This window comes from Pongo pygmaeus, chromosome 5 (assembly GCF_028885625.2).
Source record: "Pongo pygmaeus isolate AG05252 chromosome 5, NHGRI_mPonPyg2-v2.0_pri, whole genome shotgun sequence".
NCBI lineage: Eukaryota > Metazoa > Chordata > Mammalia > Primates > Hominidae > Pongo > Pongo pygmaeus.
In genome coordinates, this window is record NC_072378.2 from 42,180,921 (window position 1) to 42,206,204 (window position 25,284).

General features: G+C 43.4%; 1 protein-coding gene and 1 non-coding gene across 21 annotated transcripts in view; one reads left to right on the plus strand and one right to left on the minus strand.

Annotated features, from left to right (window-relative positions):
* The window catches only part of USP49 (ubiquitin specific peptidase 49), a 118,382-nt gene that overhangs the window by 32,412 nt on the left and 60,686 nt on the right, over positions 1–25,284 (minus strand). Inside the window, exon 1 of one of the 20 annotated variants that reach the window (XM_063666974.1) lies at positions 6,456–6,607. The exons of the other annotated variants lie outside the window; for them this stretch is intronic. The gene's annotated coding sequence lies outside the window, so the exon portion shown is untranslated. Of the gene's footprint in view, positions 1–6,455; positions 6,608–25,284 lie in introns of those variants that run through there. 20 annotated transcript variants of the gene reach the window in all.
* Positions 9,623–9,762, plus strand: LOC129039767 (small nucleolar RNA SNORA8). Its single transcript, XR_008503468.1, has one exon. It is a non-coding gene; the product is annotated as a small nucleolar RNA SNORA8 (small nucleolar RNA).

Genomic DNA, 25,284 nt, shown 5'->3' on the forward strand with positions numbered 1-25,284 from the left:
GTGCCTCTCCTGCAACATACCAAAGTATATCTGTCAGGAAGGAGGCCCATCATATTTTGCATGAATGAAGACAACTTTTAGGCCGGGCACGGTGGCTCATGCCTGTAATCCCAGCACTTTGGGAGGCCGACGTGGGCGGATCACGAGGTCAAGAAATCAAGACCATCCTGGCCAACATGGTAAAACCCCATCTCTACTAAAAATACAAAAATTAGCTGGGCGTAGTGGCACGCGCCTGTCATCTCAGCTACTCAGGAGGCTGAGGCAGGAGAATCGCTTGAGCCGAGATCACACCACTACACTCTAGCCTGGCGACAGAGTGAGACTCCATCTCAAAAAAAAAAAAAAAAGACAACTTTTAAGTACTTGGTTTCAAGAGAAAAGATGACAAATATCCAAAGAAAAGGAGCCAAATACACAGGACTATTTGCTAAATATATACAGAAGGAGAACACTGGAAGCTACAAAGAGATCACTCATCATTCATGTACTTTAATAGGGGATACGTTAAATGAATTATAAATCAGCCATACATGGAAACCACCAGTTATTTTTAAAAAAGGAAAAAAGAGGCAGGGCTACATGTACAACAACTCAAAATATAGTATGTGAAAAAAGCAAAGAGGCAGAACAATGCGTATAATATATCATGAATATACATTCAAGCATACATATACACACTCATGCAAATAAGAGGATAAACAAGAAGCTGGTAACAGCACATGCTTTGTGAGATGGAAATGGAAAGGAGACTCAATGGTCAACCTTTGTACCTTTTGGGGAAAAAAAATCACATTACCTATTTTAGAAAAGGACATGGCACTGAGAAGATTCAGTGTTTCAGTAATCTTAAAAATTGAGGCATCAGCAAGATTACTGAAGATAAGCACAGAGCTAAAATGGTTTACTGTTTTCCTTAGGAAGTAAGATTTAGAGATAGGCAATCTGATATTTATGGTATATAGAGTACCTAAGGAATTCTAGTTAGTAGCACTAGCTATTACAAAAAGAGTCCCCTCCCCACATCTTTTCCATAAGCCGATGACTGCAAAATGCAGGCTATGAAGAGTCTGTACTCTGCAGAGTGGCAATATAGCAGAGCCTCAGTCAGTCAAGTGTCAATCATTTGACATTTCTTATCAACCAAGGTACCAAGGTAATTTCTAGTCTTCTTCCCCAGGGGCCACCACCAAAAACTGTCCATACAAGTGAATTTGTGGGCAGACTCTCTTTTCCCCAACTCTCAAGAGATCTTCCTTCCCCTCATGGAACAGCTCCTAACATTATTGCAGTGTACTAGTAATCTCTCTCAATATCCAACCAACCTCTCTGAAGTGGGCAGTGGAGGTGGTGGGGGGATCGGGAGAGAGGGAGAGAGAGAGTGTGTGGGGGATAGACAGTGAAGGGAATTGGCTGAATGGTGAAGCACCCCTCCTCCATACCATTCTAAATTTAAAAGGTGCACTATAAGCCTCAGTTTCTTAGTGCCTAAAGTTGGAGAGCACTAATACCTACACTTCAGAGAGCTGTTCTGAGGGAGGCTCAAATGAGATAGCCACGTACTCTGAAAGTAGTTACACATAATCAAAATACTGGCTGACTTGGCCAGCCTTGTTACTCATCCCCAGGCCAGTTATTTTTGCCTCCACAGAGCCTAAAGTCAGGCTGGTTTTCAGCATCTTATAGTAACTGAGTCTCTAGTTTTGATTTTATCCAGGAAATTTCATCTAATAAGGTGTTCATAATAAGCTATTCTTAAACAAGAAAATGGAGGACACTTTTATATTAAAAACAAGAAAAATCACTATCTTTTTAAAGCAAATTTGAGGGTTTTTCTAATATCCATTTTCTTAAATCTTTAAGAATTGTTTAATTGCAACACAGTGCAAGGATAATAAAAGTCCAATTTAGATGTTTTTTTTAAAAAAAAAAAAAACCATAGCATCGCCGGGCACAGTGGCTCATGCCTGTAATCTCAGCACTTTGGGAGGCCGAGGCGGGCAGATCACCTGAGGTCGGGAGTTCGAGACCAGCCTGACCAACATGGAGAAACCCCGTCTCTATTAAAAATACAAAATTAGCTGGGCGTGGTGGTACATGCCTGTAATCCCAGCTACTCGGGAGACTAAGGAAGGAGAATCGCTTGAACCCAGGAAGCAGAGGTTGTGGTGAGCCGAGATCGCACCATTGCACTCCAGCCTGGGCAACAAGAGCAAAACTCTGTCTCCAAAACAAAAAACAAAAACAAACCCATAGCATCACAAAATGCAGTCAAATTAAAGAAAGCAGAATCAGCCTTAGCTCACTCTCCAGTGGGGGTATGCCCATTGAATACTTACAGGTCCAAGAGAATGTGCTGCATGGCAAAAATATAAAGGGGGCCTTCTTTCAAATAAGGCACAGAAGGCATTTCAAAGACGTGAACTGTGCATGAACCCTCATCTCTTGTACAAGAATAAAGAAGACGTACTTCTGGGAACTCAACTATAGTGAGCAGGCACAAGAGGTGAGAGGACTGGGCCCTAACTTGTACAAGAATCAAACAGGCTGACCACAAAAAGAGGGCCAGTGCATATCCAGGCAATGAACTTACTACAGTTTAAGTACCACAAATCTTAGCTACCTCTGCCCTATTTTAAAATATCAACCTCCTGGTGTGCCAGTAAGTCTCACCATTTGAATTAAGACATCAAAGTCCCTATTAAAGGTAAATATTTTAAGAGAAACACCCTAAGCCAATCAACTACCAATAACTAAGTGCAGGTTAATTTACTGTAGCAGGAGATGGAAAGCAGAGCTCAGGCATATGATACTGCCTAAGTAAATGTTGACAGAAAGAAACTGAAGAGGAAGGGAAAAGGATGAATCATTGCCTGAGATCCCACAGAAGGCAGTTCCGAGCCTTAAGGTTGTAATGGACACCAACAAGAGAGGTCACTTAAAAGAAAAAAAAAAAAAAGATATGAGAACACAAAAAATAAGTCTCACTGACTTCATAATTTTTTCCAGCATCTCTCCTATGTTGCCTGTGGTAAATGTGCTGAACACTGTACATACCCATGAAATTATTATATCAGTGAGGTATATCCTTAGCAAATATTCAATAATAAAACAAGGTATATATGTAATTTATTAAGTTTTTAAGAGATATGAATAACTAGAAAAGTAATTATTCTAAACTAACCTTTAGAATAATAACCTTTAGTTTATGAACAAGGTGTTGTGTGAGCCTGATTTCTCAGTAAATTTTAAAATTATTTTTGTCTTTTTTCCCTCAAGACAGCCTACCATTGAATGTTTATTATTTTTAAGTTAGTGATCACAGACAGCCTATAGCCAAGGGTAAATAAAGAATAGCTTGTTTGAAGACAGGACAACAGTCTCATCAAACCATCTAATTTAGCTACAATCAACTTATCAAAATATGTATCATCACTATACCTACTATTCACACAGAAACTTAACAGAACTAATAAGAACTAAACAGGGCCAGGTGCAGTGGCTCACACCTATAATCCCAGCACTTTGGGAGACCGAGGCAGGTGGATCGCTTGAGTCCAGGAGTTCGAGACCAGCCTGGGCAAAATGGTGAAACCCCATCTCTACAAAAAAACAGAAAAAGTTATCTGGGCATGGTGGCATGCACCTGTAGTCCCAGCTACTCAGGAGGCTGAGGTGGGAAGATCCATTGAGCCCAGGAGGCATAGAGGCTGCCGTGAGCTGAGATCACGCAACTGCACTCCAGCCTGGGTGACAGAGCAAGTGAGACCCCATCTCAAAAGAAAGAAAGAAAAAAAAGAACTAAACTGCTTTGAAGGAACTATGAATAAGAAACATCCTATCTAATACTGGCAGAAGCAAAATACAAAATAATACATATTACGCATTCCAAGAGACCAAACAATAGATCTCTAAGGGACCATTTAATGCATTCCTAATTCTAAGAAGCCAACACATATAAGTCTGCTGACAAAGAAAATATGCCATAGAATTGTTCCAGACATGATTTGCTCCTTAATGGGAAGGTGGGAGCAGGACTGTTAAGGTGATGATGTCATTGAGCAGGTTCAAGAAATAAGGAATTGTCACATGACAATGATATAAAATGTCTCCAAAACAGCAATTAAGGTTTATCTTCTGAGGTTGAAGTTAGAAAAAAAATAATAATAATACAGTGGACACAATAATCCATCTGCTAAAAATACTAAAACCCTGAGGTTTGAGTGACTGCAGAGTTCTGGGGCCCCCCAAACCCAATCAAAGTGACTTAGATACAACCTCACAGAGCCAAAGAGAGTATGACTGTGGAGGACTGCCAGCCTCCTGTAGAGGACTGTGGAGGACTGCCTGACCACAAATTGAAGGTCAGCAGTAAGAGGGGAGCATCCTCTGACCAATGGTTAGGCAGTGTTCTTCCTTCAGCTAAAGACAGCAAGTCTCCCAACTAAAAAATACAACTACTCAAGCCTGTTGATATCATATAAGAGCCTGATACCAACAGTCACTCTGCACTGATTCCTTGCACAGAAAACCAAAATTGATTTTCACATACCTCGGCTACAGGGAGAGAATGTAGTAACAACCAAACTCAAATACTAGTTGGCTTAACAGTTCTATTTCTCACTGAAAATGACTCTTCACTCCAATGATGTTGATCATATAAGTCAGTTCCCAAGAAACTGGGCATCATACGTTATTCTTACAAAATTGAGGCTGAGAACCTTTAGAGATAAGGCCTAGACCCTAGTTATGACTTCACCAAGGTAATGCCACCTGGGAGGGCTCTGAGTAAGAAGCTAGCTAGCTGGCATTTTCAGAGGTAGGTTACTCCCCATTTATTTAAGATTTCTCCAAGTAGAATATAGTCAGGCCGGGCACGGTGGCTCACGCCTGTAATCCCAGCACTTTGGGAGGCCGAGGCGGATGGATCACTTGAGGTCAGGAGTTTGAGACCAGCCTGGACAACATGGTGAAACCCCGTCTCTACTAAAAATACAAAAATTAGCCAGGGGGGGTGGTGGACGCCTGTAGTCCCAGCTACTCGAGAGGCTGAGGTAGGAGAATTGCTTGAACCCAGAAGGCAGAAGTTGCAGTGAGCCAAGATCGCACCACTACCCTCCAGCCTGGGCAATAGAGCAAGGGGCAACAGAGCAAGACTCTGTCTCCCAAAAAAAAAAAAAAAAAAAAAAAAATTGCCTGGGTCCAGGTACTTTTTGGTATTTTGATAATTAAGTTGCATTACGAATAATTAAATCAGCTATCATTTATTGAACACTTACTACATCCAGGCACTGTTCTAAAACTTAATATATGTCATTTATTTTTCTCAACAATCTAATGAGGCAGTAATTTTAACCCCATTTTAAACAAAATAAACAGGCTCAGAGAAGTAAAGAAACTTCTCCAAGGTTGCACTGCTGGTACACAGCTGAGCTGTGAGATGAATTACAAAGCCGGCTCTTAGTCAAATTTGATTGACCACTCTCAGAATTTAAAATTTTTTTAATTTACATTTTCTAAATTACTAAAGTAAAATTCAACATTCTTTCATATATCTATTGGCTATTTTTTCTCTACTGTCAGCTGACAAAACATATAATCACCACTAAAGCTACCACTCACATAAGAACTTACCAAAACTAGTAAGAACTAAGCTGCGGCCGGGCGTGGTGGCTCACGCCTGTAATCCCAGCACTTTGGGAGGCCGAGGCGGGCAGATCACAAGGTCATGAGATCGAGACCAGCCTGACCAACATGGGGAAACCCCATCTCTACTAAAAATACAAAAAAAAAAATTAGCCGGGCATGGTGGTATGTGCCTGTAGTCCCAGCTACTTGGGAGGCTGAGGCAGGAGAATTGCTTGAACCCGGGAGGCAGAGGTTGCAGTGAGCCAAGATCGCACCACTGCACTCCAGCCTGAGAGACAGAGCAAGACTCTGTCTCAAAACAAAACAAAACAAAACAAAACAACTAAGCTGCTTTGAAGGTGCTATCAATAGAAACATCATATTTAATACTGGCAGAAACAAAATAATAGGCACATATTCCAAGAGATCAACCAACCTTTGCCTATTTTTTGATTAGGTTGTTTTATATTTTTCATATTAAATGATTAGAGTTCTTTATATATTCTGAATACAAGGCCTCTGGCAGTCAGATGTGTTGTAAATATCCTCTATCTGCAATTTGTCTTTTGTTTACGGCATCTTTTGTCATACATAAGATTTACAGTTAATACAATCATATGATGCATCTTATAATTTCATCTTTTGTTTATGAAATCCTTTCTTATACCAAGGTAATGAAGGTACTTGCCAACAGTTTCTTCTAAAAGTTTGAAGTTTACACTTGGGTTGTCAATACATCTGGATTTTTTCTTCCTACCCTCACCCTTAATCATTTGAAATTTTGATTGGCGTTTATTGAATTTATAAACTTATTTAGGGAAAATTACCTCTTTATTATATGAAGTCTTCCCATCCATGAACATGCTATCTCTCTGTTTATCCAGGTCTTTTGATTATGTTTTCTCCCCAAGATATATATTTCTTGTTTAGATATTTCCTGGATATTTCATAGTTTTTTTGTGGCTACTGTGAAGAGAATCTTTAAAAAAGTATACATTTACTAAATGATTATTGCTGGTAGACAGGAATGTGATTGATTTCTGTATTAGGTTTAATCATATGAAACTGCAAATAAATATTTACTTGACCATTTTCACCTACATAAATTATAATTTTGTATGGTTGAATCAAAAGTTGCTGATCTGAAACTCAGCAACCTTGCAGAACTATTATTATTAGCTCTAATAATTTGTGGATTCTCTTGAATTTTCTTTTTTTTTTTTTTTAGATGGTGTTTTTCTCTTGTTGCCCAGGCTGGAGTGCAATGGCACGATCTTGGCTCACTGCAACCTCACCTCCCGGGTTCAAGCGATTCTCCTGCTTCAGCCTCCCGAGTAGCTGGGATTACAGGCATGCAACACAATGCCCGGCTAATTTTGTATTTTTAGTAGAGATGGGGTTTCTCCATGTTGGTCAGGCTGGTCTCGAACTCCTGACCTCAGGTGATCTGCCCACCTCAGCCTTCCAAAGTGCTGAGATTGCAGGCGTGAGCCACCGCGCCCGGCGGATTCTCTTGAATTTTCTATGGATATCTACATAGTCTTCAAATACAGACAGCTTGGTCCTCTCTTTTTCTTTTTCTTGTCTTCTGGAATTAACCAGGAAGTTCAGCTGATTAGTAAATATAAAGGCTGATAGTGGGCACCATGTACTGTTCTTAACTTGAGAGGGAACAGGTCTGTAGTTTTACTGTTAAGTGTGATGTCTACCAAAGGAAGTTTTGGTTAACTTTAGGTTAAGAAAGTTTTTTATTTTTAGCTTTGTGAAAAAAATTTAATCAGACTAAATATTAAAGTTCATATAATGCTTTCTTCTGAACCTATTAAGAAAATAAAAAGACCTTCCCCTTTTAAAAATTAATATGTTGGATGATATCAGTGATGTATTTTCTGATATGAAACCATCCTTGCATATAATAATTTAAACAAACTATTTGGTCTTGATGTTTTGTTTTTTAATACAATAACACATTCAATTTGCTAGTACTGTTTAGATGTTTCAAATCCATTTTTAGAAGATTAGCCTTTCATTTTCTTATAATATACTGACCTTCCCTGTTTTGTACCAAGATTATACTAACCTCAAAACCTGAGATAGCAGCTTTCCCACTTTATCTCTTCTCTGAAACAGTTTAATTATTCTATGGTTTATCTGTTCCATGAAGGTCTGATAAAACTTACCTGTAAACCTGTCTCATCTAGGCATTTTGTAGGATTGTTTCAATGTTTAATATAGCTAAGTTCAAATGAAGATCCAAAAATCCTCCCAGTGATCACAGGTCTCCAAGTCTTGGGAAATTATGCCTTGGTAACCTAGTGTCTACTTTAACCCCTACAGAAATTTCATATAAGTTTATACTTTTGAAAATAAATAAATAGTATGTTAATGACAGAAAGACAATGATGGAGCAAACAAAACAGATCTGCAACCAATTCAAACTTAGGAAAGCAGGCCAGGTGTGGTGGCTCACACCTGTAATCTCAGTACTTCGGAAGGCCAAGCCGGTGGATCACCTGAGGTTAACCAGTTTGAGACCAGCCTGGCCAACATGGTTGAAACCCCATCTGTACTAAAAATACAAAAATTAGCTGGGCATGGTGGTATGTACCTGTAATCCCAGCTACTCAGGAGTCTGAAGCAGGAGAATTGCTTGAACCCAGGAGGCAGAGGTTGCAGTGAGCCGAGACCGTACCATTGCACTCCAGCTTGGGCAACAAGAGCAAAACTCCATCTCAAAAAACAAAAAAGTACAGCTATCATTTTTGAAATAAACTAATCATTTTTCTTCACCCCTAATTCTCCTGAGCTTCTAAATCCATACTTCACATTAAACATTACTCAAACTAAAATTAAAACCACCACAACAACCCATAACCTCCGCTTTTAATGGGCTGTCTATATGATAAAGTCCAAGTTCCTTAGACAGACCTTCAAAAGTATCACACATAATCTGACCCCAAACAACCTTCTCATATTATCTCCCACCCTTTCTTTGCGTCCAAACAACCAGATGGACTGGTCTATCACTATTTCTTCAGACGTCCCAAGAACAGTCAATTCCTTGAGATGCTATCCTTCCTCTTCTGTACTAACCCTCAAAAGCCAGCTTAGGTCCTGTCCTTTTTTAAAGGCTTTTCCTGACCATTCTACTACCCAGTGAATCTCTCCCTCAAAGAACACCTCATTGTTCACAGTCCTCAATTGTTTTATCTGGTTTACTAACCATAGTCCAAACTCCTTAAGGCAAAGTCTGTACTGTTTTTTTACCATTCACCCCCTGCACAAGGCTCTTGATATAAAGAACTAAGAACTTGACCCCAAATCTTTCCTGGGCATCTTTTACTCATTACCTGAGAGTCTTGATTTGTAATTCTAGGTGGAGCTGCTTCCTTTTGATAAATTAACTGAGCAGAGACAATTATCTTCTGAAATTCTGTGATGATAGCTCATTTAACCTATTCTCTCCCAGTTCTAGCTACTTTGCAGGGCACTATGTAAGACTATCGTGCTTTCCTAGCTACATATGTATGTACTGGCAAATGCCTAAGTCCTAGTATAAACAAAATTGGGTATGTGCAGGCAAAAAAGTCAAATGTTTAAAAAGACTTGGCTTTCAATAAACAGCTCACACACATGGTGTGTTGCTTGCAAAGAGAAAAAACAAGCACGGTAAGAATGCCATTTTTAATGGCTCCCAAAAATATGACATACTTAAACGTGTTTTTTTTTTCCAACTAGAAACCTGGTGTTATTATGAGGACTGGGTTGTTCAAGGATATCAGCTTCCATGAAAGGGTATTTTTGACAAGTACTTTATCACTAGAAATTAGTCAAAAAAACATTTTCTGAGCGCTCGCCTACAATATACCAAACACTATGCTTTAGGTGTAGAAATCAGCCAAAACAAGATTAGGCAACATTACAAAAATATCAACTAACTAAAATGATTGACTAATTGGATGTCTTAAATCTTAAAACACTAGAATAATTTAATTGCATTGCCATGGTATCTGCCCTCAATAGTTTATTCCTGCCGGGTGTTCAAAGATCAGTGCCATAGAAATTCAGTATCTAGCACCACTGATTTTCTTGGCTTTGTGCTTGTTAAAACTTGGTATTTCTATTGACACAGTATTTCTTTTTTTTCTTTCTTTTCTTTTTTTTTTTTTTTTTGAGACAGAGTCTCACATTGTTGCCCAGGCTGGAGTGCAGTGGCGCGTCCTCGGCTCACTGCAACCTCCACCTCCCGGGTTTACGCCATTCTCCTGCCTCAGCCTCCCGAGTAGCTGGGACTACAGGTGCCCGCCACCACGCCCGGCAAATTTTTTGTATTTTTAGTAGAGACGGGGTTTCACCGTGTTAGCCAGGATGGTCTTGATCTCCTGACCTCATGATCCGCCCGCCTCGGCCTCCCAAAGTGCTGAGATTACAGGTGCGAGCCACCACACCCGGCCTTGACACAGTATTTCTGTAGTTCTATAGTTTCCTCATACTGTTCAGATTCATATAGTCTTCAACAGCAGCTAGAAAAAACTCACTAAGAATAAATATAATCAAATATTTTTTATTCTTTTGCTTCTCAGTAAATGTTTTCCCATTAATTCTCATAGTAGAAATAACTTCAGAATTATAATAATAAAGTATTTCAGCACTTACAGGAAACAGTACTCCAATAACTTCTCCTACACTCGAACAATTTTTGAAAGATTTTAGAAAAGTGATTCTAATTTGAAATTCAAATAGTGCAAATAAATCCATGTAAAATACCTATACCAAACCTTCTCTCTCAGTAGTTCTTATTGGTATGGGTAAAAATATAGGTTAAAATAAGGCAAAGGTGGACAAGATTATCACAGCATGTGTGTAAGATTTCTGAAATGTAAGAAGTAGTAGCAAGATTTCTGGACCCTAGAAAGGGCCAAATGATGAGGTTTGCGGTGATAGTACATTTGGAAAACCCTAGTTATTAACCTAGTCCACACTATTCGGCATGTGATTTCAAATCTGTCTTGGCAGTTTATCTACGAAGCTGTTGCTGAATTCTGCCCTTTTGGCAAAACACTGCCAATGTTGGTAAAGTGAGCACAAAACTAAAAAACATGTTGAGTATATTAAGTGGGTCCACTTTGTTTAAAACTTTAAACAAAGCTTTAACCTATACACATATTTGAATAGCTAAGAACATTGAAACATGCACGCCCATCACTAGGAAGAAATCAAAGTAGGCAACTAAAGGAAATTCGTCCTATTTAAAGTTCTCATGAGTTCCTCTGTAGTATGGGGCATTCTTGGGTCTCTGATGTCCTTCAGATGTCTGACCTATGATTCTCTAGTTAATAACTACCAATTCCATTCCTATGATACCCATACTTTACCTCACTCTATCATAACATCGAGCACTGAGCACTATCTAAAAAGTCTCTCATGCTGTTGAGAAAATGGAAACAATGATTATACAATAATAACAGCAATAACAATTAGTAAAGAACATCAAGTATCAGGTATTTTTCACATCTTCTCCAGTCCTAAAATGCCCAGATGCTATTATTCCAATTTTATATATGAGGATCTTGAATATCAGAGAGGGTAAATGATATGGTTTGGATCTGTGTCTCCACCAAATCTCATGTTGAATTGTAATCCCCAGTGTTGGAGGTGGGGCCTGGTGGGAGGTGACTGGATCATGGGGGCAGTTTCTCATGAATGATTTGGCACCATCCTCTTTAAGCTGCTCCTGTGATAGTGTGTTCTCACGAGATCTGGTTGTTTAGAAGTGTGTAGCACCTCAACACTCTCTATTTTGCTCCTGCTCCAGCCATGTAAGATGTGCCTGCTTCCCCTTCACCTTCCGCCATGATTGTAGTTTCCTGAGGCCTCCCCAGAAGCAGATGCCACTATGCTTCCTGCAGAATCATGAGCTGATTAAACCTCTTTTCTTTGTAAATTACCCAGTCTCAGGTATTTCTTTATAGCAATGTGAGAATGGACTAATACAGTAAGTATTCTCAAGAACACTCACATAGAAAATAGCTGAGTCAAGGTTCCAGCTCAGTACTGCCTATCTTCAGTTTTTATAATATATGATTGTATTCAAGAAATAGGAAAGAAAAAAATAATGTAAGAGTAGAAGTGGAGAGATGGTAACAAGGAAAGAAGACTGATGATTCTTAAGGAGATGAATCATTCTAAGCCCAAACCACCACTAGTCTTCAATCTGGGTCTCTACCCACCATCAAAGCGGCAATCATTAGGTTAGAGAACACAGCTTGCTTACCACTGGGTGCTGTGTCTTATATTTGCTTGGTATATCCCAGAGGGGGAAAGACTTAATAATGACTTTTGGATGGGTGGATGAGATGGAAGGATGACAAACGCACATTTAGCATGCAAAGGAGGCTTTAGCCAACTTAAACGAATGCTCATGCCATTAACATTTCCATTACAAGATTCTGAAATGCAGTCATGAAAGCCAATTTAATTGCAATTTAGATTTGCTAGGTTAGTCAAGTATGGAAAATGGAAGGAACTGGGAAGTAAACACAACTGTTATTTTAAGAACCGGAAAATCTGGCCGGGTGCGGTGGCTCACGCCTGTAATCCCAGCACTTTGGGAGGCCGAGGTGCATGGATCACAAGGTCAAGAGATCAAGACCATCCTGGCCAACATGGTAAAACCCCGTCTTTACTAAAAAAATACAAAAAATTAGCCAGGCATGTTGGCAGGCGCCTGTAGTCCCAGCTACTCAGGAGGCTGAGGCAGAAGAATCACTTGAACCCAGGAGACAGAGGTTGCAGTGAGCCGAGATTGTGCCACTGCACTCCAGCCTGGTGACAGAGCGAGATTCTAAAAAAAAAAAAAAACACCAGAAAACCCAAGCTAACAAAAGGTAGGTAAAGTAAAATTTATGAAATGATATAAATTGGCTGGGCACAGTAGCTCATGCCTGTAATCCTAGCACTTTGGGAGGTCAAGGTGGGAGGACTGCTTGAGTCCAGAAGTTCAAGATCAGCCTGAGGAAGATGGTGAGATCATCTCTACAAAAATAAAAAATAAGAAAATTAGCTGGGCATGGTAATGTGTGCCTGTAGTCCTAGCTACTCAGGAGGCTGAGGTGAGAGGAGCACTTGAGCCCAGGAGTTCCAGGCTGTTGTGGGTTATGATCATACCACTGCACTCCAGCCTGGGTGACAGAGTGACACTCTGTATACAAAATAAATAAATACAATACAAATTGAGTAAGAAAACAGTTAACAGACGTAGGTAGAGTAAGCTGGAAGGGAGTTGAAAAAGAAGGGGTTTTTTTGGCTCATAGAGAACACTAGGTCTTTCTTCACAAAGCAGTACCCAAAGGCTCTGAAATAGGACACCCTGACCACATAAAGAGAAGTAAAAATAAAAACCACATGATCATCTCAATAGATGCAGAAAAGACTTTTGATAAAATTCAACATCGCTTCATGTTGAAAATCCTCAACAAACTAGGCACTGAAAGAACATATCTCAAAATAATAACAGCCATCTATGACAAACCCACAGCCAACATCATATGGTATGAGTAAAGGAAGCATTCTACCTGAGAACTGGAACAAGATAAGAATGCTCACTCTCATGGCCCCTACTCAGCATAGTACTGGAATTCCTAACCAGAACAATCAGGCAAGAAAAAGAAGTAAAAGGCGTCCAAATAGGAAGAGAAGAAGTCAAACTATATTTGCAGATGATATAATGTTATAACTAGATCTTGGACAAGGTAGCATAAGAAAAAGTAAATCGATAAATACAAATACAAAATACAAAATAATTTTATACCTAGAAAACCCCATAGTATCTGGCCAAAAGATCCTAGATCTTATAAACCACTTCAGTAAAGTTTCAGGGTGCAAAATCAATGTACAAATATCAGTAGCATTTCTATACACCAACAGTATCCAAACTGAGTGCCAAATGAAGAGTATGATCTCATTCACAACAGACACACACACATACACACACACACACACACACAAAATACCTAGGAATACAGCTAATCAGGGAGGTGAAAGATCTCTACAGCGAGAATTACAACACTGCTCAAAGAAATCAGAGACGACACAAATGGAAAAATATTCTATGCTCATGGATAAGAAGAATCAATATTGTTTAAATGGTCATACTGCCCAAAGCAATCTACAGATTCAGTGCTATCCCTATCAAACTACCAATGACATTCTTCTCAGAATTAGAAAAAACTATTCTAAAATTCATATGGAACCAAAAAAGAGCCTGAATAGCCAACGCAATCATAAGCAAAAGAACAAAGCTGGAGGCATCACTGTTACCCAACTTCAAACTATACTTTAAGGCTACAGTCACCAAAACAGCATGGTACTGATATAAAAACAGACACACGGTCCAATGGAACAGGATAGAGAGCTCAGAAATAAAAACGTACACCTACAACCATCTGATACTCAACAAAGTCGACAAAAGCAATGGGGAAAGGACTCCCTATTCAATAAATGGCACTGGAATAACTGGCAAGCCATATGCAGAAGATTGAAGCTGGACTCCTTCCTTACACCATCTACAAAAATCAACTCAACATGGGTTAAAGACTTAAAAGTAAAACCTAAAACTATAAAAGCTCTAGAAAACCTAGGAAATACCATTCTGGACACAGACCCTGGCAAAGATTTCATGACGAAGACACCAAAAGCAATTGCAACAAAAGCAAAAATTGACAAACGGCACCTAATTAAAGAGCATAGCAAAGAACAACAACAACAACAAAACCTATCAGCAGAGTAAATAGACAACCCACAGAATGGGAGAAAATATTTGCAAGCTATGCATCTGTCAAAGGTCTAATATCCAGAAGCTATAAGGCACTTAAATTAACAAGCAAAAAACAAACAGCCCCATTAGAAAGTGGGCAAAGGACATGAACATATATTTTTCAAAAGAAGACATATGGTGGCCAACAAGCATATGAAAAAAATGCTCAGCATCACTAATCATTAGAGCAATGCAAATAACCACAATGAGATACCATCTCACAGCAGTCAGAATGCTATTATTTAAAAGTCAAAAACATCACAGATGATGGCAAAGATGTGGAGAAAAGGGACCACTTATACAAAACTGGTGGGAATGTAAATTAGTTCAACCACTGTGGAAAGCAGTTTGGTGATTTCTAAAAGAACTTAAAACAGAACTACTATTTAACCCAGCAATCCCATTATTGGTTATATACCCAAAGGAATATAAATCGCTCTACCATAAAGACACATGCATGCATATGTTCACTGCAGCAGTAATCACAATAGTAAAGACATAGAACCAACCTAAATGCCAGTCAATGGCAGACTGGGTAATTCCACTGCCTGCAACATCCTGGCTAACCAGAGGTCCTGTGTCTATCCACATGACAGTTTCGCTGCTAGCATAACCAGCATTTGAGAGAGCCAGCCCACCAAACATACCTGCAACCAAGGACTCTCACAGAGTGTACTTCACTCCCTTGTCACCTCCACCAGAGCAGGTGCTATTATCCATGGCTGGGAGACCTGAAGAGGAATCTATCACAGGACTCTTTGCAGATATCCCCCAGCACCAGCCCAGGGCCTGGTAGCTCCACTGGGTAGCTGGACCCAAAAGAGCAGTAATTATCACTGCAGTCCAGCTCTCAGGAAGCCCTATCCCTAGGGGAAGGGGGAGAGCACCGCATCAAGGGATCACTCTGTAGTATAAATAAATCTGAACATCAAGCTTTGAGTTCCAGATTTTTTCACTGAAATAGTCTACCCAAATGAGAAGGAATCAGAAAAGTAATTTTGCTAATATGACAAAACTAGGTTCTATAACACCCTCAAAAGACCACACTAGCTCCCCAACAATGGATCCAAACCACTGCAGAATATACATTCTTTTATCAGCACATGGAACATTCTCCAAGATAGACCACATGATAGGTCACAAAACAAGTCTCAATAAATTTAGGAAAATCAAAATTATATCAAGTAACCTCTCAGACCACAGTGGAATAAAACTGGAAATTAACTCCAAAAGGAACCCTCGAAACTATGGACATTAAATAATCTGCTCTTGAATAATCTTTGGGTCAACAATGAAATCAAGATGGAAATTTAAAAAATTCTTGGAACTAAACGATAATAGTAACACAATTTATTGAACCCCTGGGCCATAGCAAAAGCGGTGCTAAGAGAAAAGTTCATAGCATTTAATGTCTACATCAAAAAGTCTGAAAGAGTCCTGGTGTGGTGGTTCATGCCTATAATCCTAGCACTTTGGAAGGCTGAGACAGGTGGATTGCTTGAGCTTAGGAGTGTGAGACCAGCCTGGGCAACATGGCAAACCCTGTCTCTACAAAAAATACAAAAATTAGCTGGGTGTGGTGGCATATGCCTGTAGTCCCAGCCACTTGGGAGGCTGAGGTGGGAAGATAGCTTGAGCCCAGGAGGCGGAGGTTGCAATGAGCCAAGATTGTGCCACTGCACTCCAGTCTGGGCAATAGAGCCAGGCCTTGTCTCAAAAAAAAAAAAAAAAAAAAAAAAAAAAAAAGTCTGCAAGAGCATAAATAGACAATCTAAGGTCACACCTCAAGGAACTAGAGAAATAACAAACCAAACCCAAACACAGCAGAAGAAAAGAGTAACAAAGATCAGAACAGACCTAAAATAAATTGAAACCAAAAAAAAAAACAAAAGATAAATGAAACAAAAATGCCTATCAACCAACGAGTGGATAAAGAAAATGTGGAATATATATACCATGGAATACTACTCAGTCATAAAAAGGAATGAAATAATGGCATTCACAGCAACCTGGATGGAGGTGCAGACCATTATTCTAAGTGAAGCAACTCAGGAACGGAAAACCAAATATTATATGTTCTCATAAGTGGGAGCTAAGCTATGAGGATGCAAAGACATAGGAATGATATAATGGCTCTCCCCCTCCCTCTCCTTCTCCCCCTCCCCCTCCCCCTCCCCCCTCTTTCTTCGGTCTCCCTCTCCTTTTTTTGGTCTCCCTCTGTTGCCAAAGCTGGACTGTACTGCCGTGATCTCGGCTCGCTGCAACCTCCCTGCCTCGGGCTCCTGTGATTCTCCTGCCTCGGCCTGCCGAGTGCCTGGGATTGCAGGCGCGCGCCGCCATGCCTGACTGGTCTTTGTATTTTTGGTGGAGACGGGGTTTCGCAGTGTTGACCAGGCTGGTATCCAGCTCCTGGCCTCGAGTGATCTGCCCGCCTCGGCCTCCCGAGGTGCTGGGATTGCAGACGGAGTCTCGCTCACTCAGTGCTCAATGTTGCTCAGGCTGGAGTGCAGTGGCGTGATCTCGGCTCGCTACAGCCTCCACCTCCCAGCCGCCTGCCTTGGCCTCCTACAGTGCTAAGATTACAGCCTCTGCCCTGCCGCCACCCCGTCTAGGAAGTGAGGAGCGTCTCTGCCTGGCCGCCCATCGTCTGGGATGTGAGGAGCCCCTCTGCCCGGCCGCCCCGTATGGGAAGTGAGGAGAGCCTCTGCCCGGCCGCCATCCCGTATAGGAAGTGAGGAGCGTCTCTGCCCCGCCGCCCATCGTCTGGGAAGTGAGGAGCGCCTCTGTCCGGTCGCTCCGTCTGGGAGGTGAGGAGCACCTCTGCCCGGTCGCCCCCTCTGGGAGGTGAGGGGCGCCTCTGCCCGGCCGCCACCCCGTCTGGGAGGAAGTGAGGACCGCCTCTACCCGGCCGCCCCGTCTGGAAAGTGAGGAGCGCCTCTGCCCAGCCGCCCCGTCTGGGAAGTGAGGAGCGCCTCTGCCCGGCGCCCCGTCTGGGAGATGAGGAGCACCTCTGCCCGGCCGCCCAACGTCTGGGAAGTGAGGAGCGCCTCTGCCCGGCCGCCTCATCTGGGAGGTAAGGAGTGCCTCTGCCCGGCCGCCTCCCCGTCTGGGAGGAAGTGAGGAGCACCTCTGCCCGGCCGCCCCGTCTGGGATGTGAGGAGCGCCTCTGCCCAGCCACCCCGTCTGGGAGGTGAGGAGCGCCTCTGCCCGGCCGCCCCGTCTGGGAGGTAAGGAGCACCTCTGCCCGGCCGCCCCGTCTGGGAGGAAGTGAGGAGCACCTCTGCCCGGCCGCCCCGTCTGGGATGTGAGGAGCGCCTCTGCCCGGCCGCCCCGTCTGGGAGGTAAGGAGCACCTCTGCCCGGCCGCCCCGTCTGGGAGGAAGTGAGGAGCACCTCTGCCCGGCTGCCCCGTCTGGGAAGTGAGGAGCGCCTCTGCCTGGCTGCCGCCCCATCTGGAAGGAAGTGAGCAGCGCCTCTGCCCGGCCGTCCCGTCTGAGAAGTGAGGAGCGCCTCTGCCTGGCTGCTGCCGCGTCTGGGAGGAAGTGAGGAGCACCTCTGCCCGGCCGCCCCGTCTGGGATGTGAGGAGCGCCTCTGCCCGGCCGCCCCATCTGGGAAGTGAGGAGCACCTCTGCCCAGCCGCCCCGTCTGGGAAGTGAGGAGGACCTCTGCCCGGCCACCCCATCTGGGATGTGAGGAGCGCCTCTGCCCGGCCGCCCCGTCTAGGAAGTGAGGAGTGCCTCTGCCCGGCCGCCCCGTCTGGGAAGTGAGGAGGACCTCTGCCCGGCCGCCCCGTCTGGGATGTGAGGAGCGCCTCTGCCCGGCCGCCCCGTCTGGGAAGTGAGGAGCGCCTCTACCCGGCCGCCCCGTCTGGGAGGTGAGGAGCGCCTCTGCCTGGCTGCCACCCCGTCTGGGAGGAAGTGAGGAGCGCCTCTGCCCAGCCGCCCCGTCTGGGAGGTGAGGAGTGTCTCTGCCCGGCCACCCCGTCTGGGAAGTGAAGAGCGCCTCTGTCTGGCCGCCCCGTCTGGGAGGTGAGGGGCGCCTCTGCCCGGCCACCCCGTCTGGGAGGTGAGGAGCGCCTCTGCCTGGCTGCCACCCCGTCTGGGAGGAAGTGAGGAGCTCCTCTCCCCGGCCTCCCCGTCTAGGAGGTGAGGAGCGTCTCTGCCCGGCCGCCCCGTCTGGGAAGTGAGGAGCGCCTCTGCCCGGCCGCCCCGTTTGGGAAGTGAGGAGCGCCTCTGCCCGGCCGCCCCGCCTGGGAGGTGAGGAGCGCCTCTACCCGGCTGCCCATCGTCTGGGATGTAAGGAGCGCCTCTGCCCGGCCGCCCCGTCTGGGAGGTGAGGAGCGCCTCTGCCTGGCTGCCACCCCGTCTGGGAGGAAGTGAGGAGCGCCTCTCCCCGGCCGCCCCGTCTAGGAGGTGAGGAGCGTCTCTGCCCGGCCGCCCCGTCTGGGAAGTGAGGAGCGCCTCTGCCCGGCCACCCCGTCTGGGAAGTGAGGAGCGCCTCTGCCCGGCCGCCCCGCCTGGGAGGTGAGGAGCGCCTCTACCCAGCTGCCCATCGTCTGGGATGTAAGGAGCGCCTCTGCCCGGCCGCCCCATCTGGGATGTGAGGAGCGCCTCTGCCCGGCCGCCCCATCTGGGAAGTGAGGAGCGCCTCTGCCCGGCCGCCCCGCCTGGGAGGTGAGGAGCGCCTCTGCCCGGCCGCCCTGTCTGGGAGGTGTACCCAACAGCTCCGAAGAGACAGCGACCATCGGGAGCGGGCCATGAGGATGATGGCGGTTTTGTTGAAGAGAAGGGGGGAAGTGTGGGGAAAGGAAGGAGAGATCAGATTGTTGCTGTGTCTGTGTAGAAAGAGGTGGGCATAGGAGACTCCATTTTGTTCTGACTAGGAGAAATTCTTCTGCCTTGGGATGCTGTTGATCTATGGCCTTTCCCCCAGCCCCGTGCTCTCTGAAACATGTGCTGTGTCAACTCAGGGTTAAATGGATTAAGGGCGGTGCAAGATGTGCTTTGTTAAACAGATGCTTGAAGGCAGCATGCTCTTTAAGAGTCATCACCACTCCCTAATCTCAAGTACCCAGGGACACAAACACTGCAGAAGGCCGCAGGGACCTCTGCCTAGGAAAACCAGAGACCTTTGTTCATGTGTTTATCTCCTGACCTTCTCTCCACTATTATCCTATGACCCTGCCATATCCCCCTCTCCGAGAAACACCCAAGAATGATCAATAAATACTTAATAAAAAAAAAAAAAGGAATGATATAATGGATTTGGGGGGCTTGGGAGTTAGGGTGGGAGGGGGTAAGGGATACAAGAATACACAGTAGGTACAGTGAATACTGCTTAGGTGATGGGTGCACCAAAATCTCAGAAATTGCCTCTAAAGAACTTATCCATGTAACCAAAAGCATCTGTTCCCAAAAACGATTGAAATAAAAAAGAACTCTGCAATACCTTCTGTAGTTTGTCTCAGCAAATACCATAATGTAAATATCAGTATAATGAATTGATTATCAACATTAAAAAAAAAATAGGCCGGGCGCGGTGGCCCATGCCTGTAATCCCAGCACTTTGGGAGGCCGAGGCGGGTGGATCATGAGGTCAGGAGAACAAGACCACCCTGGCTAACACGGTGAAACCCTCTCTCTACTAAACACAAAAAATTAGCCGAGCATGGTGGCGGGCGCCTGTAATCCCAGCTACTCGGGAGGCTGAGGCAGGAGAATGGCGTCAACCCGGGAGGCGGAGCTTGCAGTGAGCCGAGATTGCGCCACTGCACTCCAGCCTGGGCAACAGAGCAAAACTCCGTCTCAACAAAAAATAAAATAAAATAAATAAAAAATAAAAAAAATAAGAAGTGCTATAATAGAGATTTTGGAAGAACACAATAATGGTATCTTATTGAGATCTTGGGTCAGTAAAGTTTTCTTAGAGAAGTTGGCACATAAAAGGAGTTTTGAAGAACCAACAGTAGTGGCTGACTCCACGGAAACGGGAGAGGAGGAAGTGAGCAGCTGGATGAATCTCAAGGTTCTTTCTTTTATAATTTACAGGGTTAGGCTTGACTTAATCTGGTCTTTTTCTAAACTTGCTTTTTTAAAGACATGTATCAACTATTGCTATTTTTGTTCATTTTATAACACTGTGGATGGGTTTATAATATAATTTGTCAAAGTCTTAGCCCAACCTCCTATTTTTCTTCAGTTAATTGAAATAGTGGGTTCTGAATTTGTAATGTCTAATTTTTAAAAAACATTTTTAATTAAATAAAATTCTGCTACTATGAAGTCTGGAAAAAAAATTAAATATTGGCCTGGCAGAGTGGTGCATACCTGTAGTCCTAGCTATGTAGGATGACTATCTGAGCCAAGGAGGTCAAGGTTGGAGTGAGCTATGATTTTGCCACTGCACTCCAGCCTGAGTGACAGAGCAAGACCTTGTAGACCTTGTTTCAAAAAAAAAAAAAACTTTTTACTATTTGGCCCCTGTCATCCTCTCCAACTATTTCTGAGTATCTCCCATAGGCCCCATAGGCTCCTTGCAATGTAGACAAACTAAATTACTCATTGTCTGTCTCCCAAACTAACCACACTCTTGCCTTCTCACCTTTGTTCATACTATTCCCCCAACCCAGAAGGGTCTCTTGTACTTCCCTTCTGCTTATCCATTTGTTCAGTAAATAATTTGGATATCTATTAGGCATTCTGTGGGCCCTAGAAATATTATAGTTTAAAACAAAAGACACAGCCCCTGCCTTCAAGGAGCTTACCATCCAGAGAAGCTTATTCTTTCTTCGATTCTAGGTTGAAGGCCCATCTACTTGTGAAGTCCTACTCTGAGCTCTTATTGCATTATAGGTTGCTCACATACCAGTGCTAATCATAATCCCTAAAAACACAATCTCAAATGCCATAATCCTGAAAGATCAAAATCTCTAAAGTCTAAAAATCCCTAATATCTAAAATCCTGAAAATCACAATCCTGGAAGATTAAAATTCAGCATGTTGAAATCCTGAAAGCTGAATTCTGGGGAAGTTCATTTTTTATTGTAAGCAGGGTAGCTGTAACATGTTACTTGTATCATATTAGGTGGAACTATTCCCATCCTATTTTTATTTGCATTTGGCAGAAAATTCAGATGAGTAGATTAGTCACATGATACAACAACAACAAACAGTTCCGTTTAAAAATGCATCATTTGGCCGGGCGCAGTGGCTCACTCCTGTAATCCCAGCACTTCAGGAGGCCAAGGGGGGTGGATTACCTGAGGTCAGGAGTTCAAGACCAGCCTGGCCAACATGGCAAAACCCTGTCTCCATCACAAATACAAAAATTAGCCGGGTGTGGTGGCGCCCATCTGTAATCCCAGCTACTCAGGAGGCTGAGGCAGGAAAATCACTTGAACCTGGGAGGCAGAGGTTGCCGTGAGCTGAGATAGTGCCACTGCACTCCAGCCTGGGTGACAGAGCAAGACCGTGTCTCTAATAAGAAAATAAAAATGCATCACTTGTCTGCACTGGCATTCCTTCCAGCTGATGAAATTCCAGGAGCTTTTAATGAATTAAAGCCACATTTGCCTAAAAAAACTAGCAAAATTACTGACTGGTTCAAAAATAATTATGTGCATGGTAGGATAAGAAGACACATACTTAGCCAGATGTGGTGGCTCACACCTATAGTCCCAGCTACTTGGGAGGCTGAGGCAGGAGAATCACTTGAACCCAGGAGGTGGAGGTTGCAGTGAGCCGAGATCACGCCACTGCACTCCAGCCTGGGTGACAGAGTAAGACTCTGTCTCAAAACAAAACAAAACAAAAAAACACATACACAGTGGTGTTGCTGTTCAATCACCAGTATTATTTATGCCAAATCTGTGGTCTGTATATGATTTCACGTGGAATGGATTTCTGTGTACCCAAAACAACATAGAAGTATGGCACAAAAGATGGGCAAATTTAATAGGAAATGCTCATGTCTGTGTATATCATGTCGGTGTATGTCAAATGTGAATGTATTCTACAAGGAGAGCCATGCCCTAAAAGAAAAAAAACCTATTTTTCATTTTAATCGCAGCTATTAATTGTGAGGTAAGACTTCAAAATATAGTTAAATTACTGCAAAAGTAGCCAGGTCTTACGGACAACCTCTGCGCAACTAACTGCCCAGAATTTATTCCTGTAATACATTTTTCGTAAGTTAAATTTGATTTTTAGTTTTTGTGCTTTTTCTTTAGTTTTTTATTCCACTATTTAGTCAGCTTATTCACATAAATACTATATATATGAAAATTATATATTATATATAAATACTATATATATATGAATGTTATATATATATATATATACGATGGAGTCTTGCTGTGTTGCCCAGGCCACAGTGTAGTGGCTATTCACAGACACAAGGATAGTGTGTTACAGCCTCAAACTCCTGGGTTCAACTGATCCTTCTGCCTCTGTCTCAACCAGCTAGAACTACAGGTATGTGCCACTGCACCCAGCCATCTTGGCTCACTGCAACCTCCACCTCTTGGGTTCAAGTGATTCTCCTGCCTCAGCCTCCCAAGTAGCTGGGGCTACAGGCATAGGCCACCACGCCTGGCTAAGTATGTGTCTTCTTATCCTACTATGCACATAATTACTTTCGAACCAGTCAGTAACTTTGCTAGCACTATTTTTTTACAATTCACTGTGCTATATATTTCATCTTTGCATCATTTCCAGTACTAAAAGTATAAATTAAATTATATATTTTTACGGAGTTATAATTTGTTTTATGTATTTGTAAATATGACTCCAAAAAAGTGCATCATCACGTTGGCTTTGTGTATAAGCATTGCGCATGTCGAAAAAAAAGGTCGAAACTTCCTCAATAAATAAAGAGATGTCTTTTTTGTATATCTGCATTTGTGGAACACAGAATTTTTCAGCTGGGTGTAATGTCACGTGCCTGTAGTCTCAACCACTTGGGAGGCTGAGCTGGGAGGATCGTTTGAGCCCAGGAGTTCAGGTCCAACCTGGGTAACAAAGCAAAACAGTATCTTTAAAAGAAGTAGGCTGAGTGCTGTGGCTCACACCTGTAATCCTAGCAGTATGGGAGGCCAAGGCGGGCGGAGTGCCTGAGCTCAGGAGTTCCAGACAAGCCTGGGCAACATGGCAAAACCCTGTCTCTAATAAAAATACAAAAAATTGGCCGGGTGTGGTGGCTCATGCCTGTAATCTCAGCACTTTGGGAAGCCGCGGCGGGTGGATCACCTGAGGTCAGGAGTTCAAGACCAGCCTGGCCAACATAGTGAAACCCGGTCTCTACTAAAAATACAAAAATTAGCCATGCCTGGTGGCGGGTGCGTGTAATCCCAGTTACTCGGGAGGCTGAGGCAGGAGAATTGCTTGAACCCGGGAGGCGGAGGTGGCAGTGAGCCAAGATTGCGCCATTGCCCTCCAACCTGGGCAACAAGAGCGAAAATCCATCTCAAAAAATAGATAAATAAATACAAAAAATCAGCCAGGCATGGTGGTGTGCCCCTGTAGTCTCAGCTTCTTAGGAGACTAAAGCACAAGAATCTCTTGAACTCAGGAGGCGGAGGTTACGGTGAGCCGAGATTGTGCCACTGCACTCCAGCCTGGGCAACAGAGCGAGACTCTGTCTCAAAATAAATATAAATAAGCAAACAATTTTCTAAATGATTGTTTAAAAATTTGTTTCTCTCTTTACGCAACTGCATATGTTGCAGTTTCTTTTTTTTTTTTTTTTCCTTTCTTTGAGACAGAGTCTCCTACTGTCGCCCGGGCTAGAGTGAGGGGCACCACCTCAGCTCACTGCAACCTGTGCCTCCCAGGTTCAAGCGATTCTTTTCAGTCTCCCCAGTAGCTGGGATTACAGGTGCCCACCACCATGCTCGGCTAGTTTTTTGTATTTTTAGTAGAGATGGGGTTTCACTCTGTTGGCCAGGCTGGTCTCAAACTCCTGACCTCATGATCCCCTGTCTTGGCCTCCCAAAGTGCTGGGATTACAGGCGTGAGCCACCGCACCTGGCCAATGATGGTTTTGATCAATTTCATCAAAAGACTTGCGTTATCCATCATGGTATTCCAGAAGACCACAGTTATAAAGCTGGGTACACACAATTACCAACTACAGTGATATCCATTTGTACATTTCATTTTTTGACCTAATTCTTTATGAATATGGTTCATCTGCTCGTAACTGCTATATCTGTATAACTACTGTTAATATACTTGAGTGGGTTTATGCTTGCAAAAATATTACCTATTTTATTGTGTAAAGTAGCTTATGAAGATTTCTGGGGTTTTTTGTTTGTTTTGGTTTTGTTTTGTGTTTTGAGATAGAGTCTCGCTCTGTCGCCCAAGCTGGAGTGCAATGGCACAATCTCAACTCACTGCAACCTCCGCCTCCCAGGTTCAAGCGATTCTCCTGCCTCAGCCTCCTGAGTAGCTGGAATTACAGGCACACGCCACCACGCCCGGCTAATTTTTGTATTTTTAGTAGAGACGGTGTTTCACCACGTTGGTCAGGCTGGTCTCGAACTCCTGACCTCAAATGATTCACCCGCCTCGGCCTCCCAAAGTGCTGCGATAAGAGGCGTGAGCCACCACGCCCAGCCTTTCTGTTGTTTTTACATGTTTCTCAAATAAATTCCTTTAAAAAATGTAAATAGGCCAGGTGGGGTGGCTCACACATGTACTCCTAGCACTCTGGGAGGCCGAGGCGGGCAGATCACTTCAGGTCTCAGTTTGAGACCAGCCTGACAAACCCTGTCTCTACTAAAAATATAAAATTAGCCGGGTATGGTGGCGCATGCCTGTAATCCCAGCTACTCAGGAGGCTGA